Below are 6,037 nucleotides of genomic sequence, written 5' to 3'. Positions count from 1 at the left end.
ACTATGTCCTTGGCAAGCTATACTTGCTGTCATTGTTCATGTGGTTATCTATTGCTGGGCCTGGACACACCATGAGATACTCCAGGGAAATTATGTTCAGACTATTTCTCGCTGCCCTCTATCTTTTCATGATAATTATCCCTCAGCAATTACCAACTCCTCTCTCTGGTCTATCTAGATGAGTCCAAAATAACCAGGTGACAGTTTAAACATAGACTATATGTCCTAAAAAATATGACTTTTATAGTATTAAAACCTTCAATCCAGGAGAGTGTAGATCCATGGGGAGGGGAAGAACAGATTCCCATATATGTCACCCTGAGTTAAAGTGAGAGGGTTCACTCCTACTTCACTTTCTGAAACCATGTATACTACCTCTGTGGATACACATAGTACTACCTCTATGGGAACCACAGAGTGGCCATTAGGTCAAAGTATGTACCATATTCAGAAACAACATATCAATCTCGTGTGCTGTCATCTCTAACTTGGTTCTTTACTGCACATCTACAAGACCATTCTATTTTTCCATGGGTCAACCATCTCTGGATGAAACTGAAAGAGGCTTAATACTCTTGACTTAAAACTCAACATTCAGAAAACTAAGATCATGGCATCTGGTCCCATCACGTCATGGAAAATAGATGGGGGAACAACAGAAACATTGAGAAACTATTTTGGGGAGCTGCAAAATCACTAGAGATGATGATTGCAGCCATGAAATTAAAAGACCGTTGCTCCTTGAAAGAAAAGTTATGACCAACCTAGACAGTCTATTAAAAAGCAGAAAATTACTTTGCCTACAAAAGTCCATCTAGTCAAAGCTATGGTCTTTCCAGTAGTCATAGATGGATGTGAGAGTTGGACTATAAAGAAAGCTGAGCACCGAAGAATTGATGCTTTTGAACTGTGGTGTTGGAGAAGACTCTTGAGAGTCCCTTGGACTGCAAGGAGATCCAACCAATCCATCCTAAAGGAAATCAGTCCTGACTATTCATTGAAAGGACTGATGCTGAAGCTGAAACTCCAATACTTTGGCCACCTGATGTGAAGAACTGACTCATTTGAAAAGACCCTGAAGCTGGGAAAGATTGAAGGCAGAAGAAGGGGAGGACAGAGGATGAGATGGTTGGATGGCATCACCGACTCAATGGACATGAGTTTGAGTAAGCTCCAGGAGTTGGTGATGGACAGGGAAGACTGGTGTGCTACAGTCCATGGGGTCGCAAAGAGTCGGACATGACTGAGTGACGGAACTGAACTGAACAAGACGATTCTAATTTTCCATGGGTCAGCCATCTGTGTCATGTGATGTATGGTAGAACAAGTAGATCCCATGTTCATTTGCCTCCTGTTGATCTTGTTCATCAAAAAGTGGGTTTGTGGGTCCAAAGTTTTACTATTCAGAATCCCATGACAATATTACTATAAGCTGGTGGATAGTACTGCTGATAAGGACAACAAATCTAAGTTTACAACATGGAATCTTAGTAAAGAAGAATTGCTGTCTTTTCCATGCACATACAATCTAAGAGGAAAACTAGCTTGCCTTCAAGTTAGACGGCTAGGTTTCCTGAGGGATATTATTCTCTGCTTCTGACTAACAGCACATACAGCAGGGCCAGCCACGGTCAGAGTGAGCTTGTGCTGTTGGTCCACACAAATCTTCCATGCCTGCCACCATGGATACTCCATTCATGCTCTCTTGTATAAGCATCAATGCACCTAAAGATAGAGATGGGATAAGATATCCCAAACTTGTAGCTGTCCAGTGTCTCCTTTGTGGTAAACACTCTGGAGGTCATTGATGTGAGACACAAGCAGGAAACACTTTCTGCCCTCACACCTACCTCCATCTAAATAATTCTCCAAATCCCTTTATTTTCCACTCTTGCTCCTCCCTTGGCTCAATCCAAACAGTCAGTCATTTTACCACATGCAAACAGGCAAAGAATGTCATTTCCTCCATTTTATAAAAAAAAATTAAAATATATATATATATATATATATATATATATATATAAAATGGACATGTATACTGACTCACTCACTGTTCACTGCGAGTATTTTCTCTTTCCACTACCCTTGCACAGCAGAAGTGTTATCTGTCATAATCAAAATTCTCCATTTGGCTTCAAAGCTTCTACTGAAGTTAACAGTTGATGAAATTTAAGATATTGAATGCTCATATATTATGATCAGTTTGATTTTGTAGGAATCAAATGGAATTGGGTTGGTAATTATTTTCAATATTATTTTTAATTAGAGGATAATTTCAATATTGCAATGGTTTCCACCATACATCAACATGAATCAGCCATAGGTATATATATGAAGGAGGAAACAGACAGAACAGGCTCCATCTTGAAAGCAGGACTCCATATTGGGCCGGAGTGTGGACTTTGAGCTGTATGCCCAGTATCTATAGAAATGACATACGTGTACCCCAATGTTCATCGCAGCACTGTTTATAATAGCCAGGACATGGAAGCAACCTAGATGTCCATCAGCAGATGAATGGATAAGAAAGCTGTGGTACATATACACAATGGAGTATTACTCAGCCATTAAAAAGAATACATTTGAATCAGTTCTAATGAGGTGGATGAAACTGGAGCCTATTATACAGAGTGAAGTAAGCCAGAAAGAAAAACACCAATACAGTATACTAGCGTATATATATGGAATTTAGAAAGATGGTAACAATAACCCTGTGTACGAGACAGCAAAAGAGACACTGATGTATAGAACAGTCTTATGGACTCTGTGGGAGAGGGAGAGGGCGGGAAGATTTGGGAGAATGGCATTGAAACATGTAAAATATCATGTATGAAATGAGTTGCCAGTCCAGGTTCGATGCACGATACTGGATGCTTGGGGCTGGTGCACTGGGACGACCCAGAGGGATGGAATGGGGAGGGAGGAGGGAGGAGGGTTCAGGATGGGGAACACATGTATACCTGTGGCAGATTCATTTTGATATTTGGCAAAACTAATACAGTTATGTAAAGTTTAAAAAAAAAAAAAAAGAAATGACATACCAACTGGAAAACCAGACCCCCTGGATGGAAGAGCCCCAGGGCTCGTACCTCGACTCTCCATCACCTAAAAGAATACCCTAATTGTCTGTGTAACCAAATAGAATCATAAAATCTATTATGCTTTTTCAGGTATGACCACGGGTCTCTTGATAATTGTCCACTGCTAACTACCTAGGCTTAAGGCATATGAATCACAAGTTAACTTTGATTGTGTCTTTCTTTTCCTTTGTTCAGACTAGTTTCAGAGAATTTTGGGAGGTTGGTTGGGCAAGAACACTTAGGGTATGTACAGTTTTCACAAAAACTGGTCGGGGTCCTTGGCTAAGAGGAGACTCTACTTGGGCCCGCTGGTGTAATAAACTGCACTCCACTATCTGCATTGTCCTTCTGAGTGAGTTTGTTTCCCAGAACACGTGGCTACAACACATACATCCCTTCCTCCTAAACCACCTTCCCACCTCCTTCTCCATCTCACCCCTCTAGGTCAGCACAGAGCACCAGCTTTCGGTTCTGCATCATACTACAAATCTCCACTGGCTATCCACTTATGGGCTTCCCTGGTGGCTCAGATGGTGAAGAATCTGTCTGCAATGCAGGAGATCTGGGTTCAAACCCTGGGTAGGAAGATTCCCCTAAAAAGGGAATGGCTCCAGTGTTCTTGCCTGGAGAATTCCATGAACAGAGGAGCCTGGCGGGCTACAGTTCATGGAGTCTCAAAGAGTCAGACATGGCCGAGTGACAAACACACACATACACACACATATACACACATTCACTTCATATATGGTAATGAATATGTTTCAATGCTGCTTTCTCAAGTCATGCCACCCTCTCCTTCCTGCCCTGTGACCATACATCTGTTCATTATGTCTGTATCTCCTTTGCTGCCCTGCAAATAGGATCATCGATACCATCTTTCTAGATTCTATATATATGTGTTAATTTGCGAATTTGTCTTTCTCTTTCTGACTTACTTCATTTGTATAATAGGCTCTAAGTTCATCCACTGCATTAGGATTGATTCAAATGCGTTCCTTTTTATAGCTGAGTAATATTTCATTGTATATGGAATGTACACAATTATGTACCACAATTTCTTTATCCATTCATCTGTTGATAGACAGCTAGGTTGCTTCCATGTCCTCGCAATTGTAAATTAGTGCTGCAATGAACATTGGGGCAGATGTGTTTTTTTCAACTAAAGTTTCCTGAGGGCATATGCCCAAGCAGCTCAATACCAGGAAAACAAACAACCCAATCAAAAAGTGGCCAGAAGAACTAAACAAGTGAAAGGTTGTTGCTAAACCATGAAAGACGACAGGATTCTTGGCCTCCGGAGGAGAAGAATTCAATCCAGGGCCAGTGACGAGCTTCTGAGCTTTGATCGCTCAGAGCTTTTGTGTAATAAAGTTTTGTTAATGTATAAACGAGATAGAGAAAGCTTCTGACATAGACATCAGAAAGGGGCAGAGAGAATGCCCCTCTGCTAGTCTTTAGCCAATTGTTACATAGCTACTAGCAGTCTGCTAATCACAGAAAGGAAATTTCTCAAAACTCAGAGAATGGCACCAGGCCCCTCACCCACAACATGCATTTTGAGATAACATTGGCACCAGCTGAGTCACCCCGGGCCATAAAACGATTGACATGAATCTTGAAGAAAGGCAGTTACCAAGCAAATATATAATTTCATTAACGTAGATTAGGAGAACGATGTATAAGTAAAACACACTCGTTTGTCAAGTGGGTTCTGAGTCTTGGTGGAACCGACTTGAAGACAGAGTCTAGGGTACATACATAGTTCATTAACATTGCTTAAGACAAACATTTCCATAGAAAAATGCATTGATTAGCTCAAGGTCTGAGAACAGTTATGCTCAGGTGGAATCAGGTGCCTTCATGGCAACACAGGATTTTAAGAGAAACCTCTTTTTAAATTTGTATAGAGAAGGGGAAAAAAATCTTAACACTTGTCATTTGTTTCCTCCTGCCACTTAAGAGAGAGAGAAAAAATGTCTGACATTTGCAGCTTACTTCCTCCATTTGGAGAGCCCTGGCCTTCCTGCCTGTTACCCTCTCACAAGCATTTCCCCAAAGAAGACATAAAGATGGCTAATAAACACATGAAAAGATGCTCACCATCATTCTTTATTAGAGAAATGCAAATTAAAACTACAATGAGGTATCATCTCACACCAACCAAAATGGCCATCATCAAAAAGTCTACAAACCACAAATGGGCTGGCAGTTATTACTCATGTATTCTTTAATCATTGACGGTAGCACTAAACTCTGCTGTTCTCTACAGATGTGCTACAGGTTCTTATTAATACTATGACTTGGAAGTTAAATAATTTATAAATTTGAGGATGCTTTATGTTAAGTCAGGCTTACAGACTTGAATAAAGCAGATAAAATCTTACATTACCATGGAACAAGTAAGAGAAAAAATGATTCTCTACTAATAACGGTGATGAATCAATTTGTTTTGAGATATCCCTGAAAATATAAGAATTGTTGTTTTTGCAAAAGGTGTCTACTTGCAGGCTGACTGACCCAGTGAGAGACAGAAAGAGAAAGAAAATACTTCTAATCTATGGGTAGACATACTATATAGAAAGAGAGTAGTAAGAAAATAGATATAAACAATTCTTGAGGTGACTTATGTATATTCCCCTAATCAAGTGTTAATGAGTAGCAGAACAGAAATTTTAACTCTCTTCCATGTGATATTAATTCCCATAACTGAGAGCTATTGTCTTTTTCCACCATAGAGAACTTATGGCTGAAGATAAGATAAACAGAAGCACAAATCTATGAGGGAACTTAGTACAGAAAGTGAATAGTGTACACTAGAAGCATCTTACAAGGGCACAAAATAAAAGTCAAAAGACTGATCATGTACATCTATTTGTTTCAATGATATTTCATTCTACTAAACTAGAATCTGGTAACATCTAGAATATTTACGGAAACTACCCTGACTTAACCTTAAC

This window comes from Bubalus bubalis, chromosome 3, assembly GCF_019923935.1.
Source record: "Bubalus bubalis isolate 160015118507 breed Murrah chromosome 3, NDDB_SH_1, whole genome shotgun sequence".
NCBI lineage: Eukaryota > Metazoa > Chordata > Mammalia > Artiodactyla > Bovidae > Bubalus > Bubalus bubalis.
Note: the sequence above shows the minus strand (reverse complement) of the source record.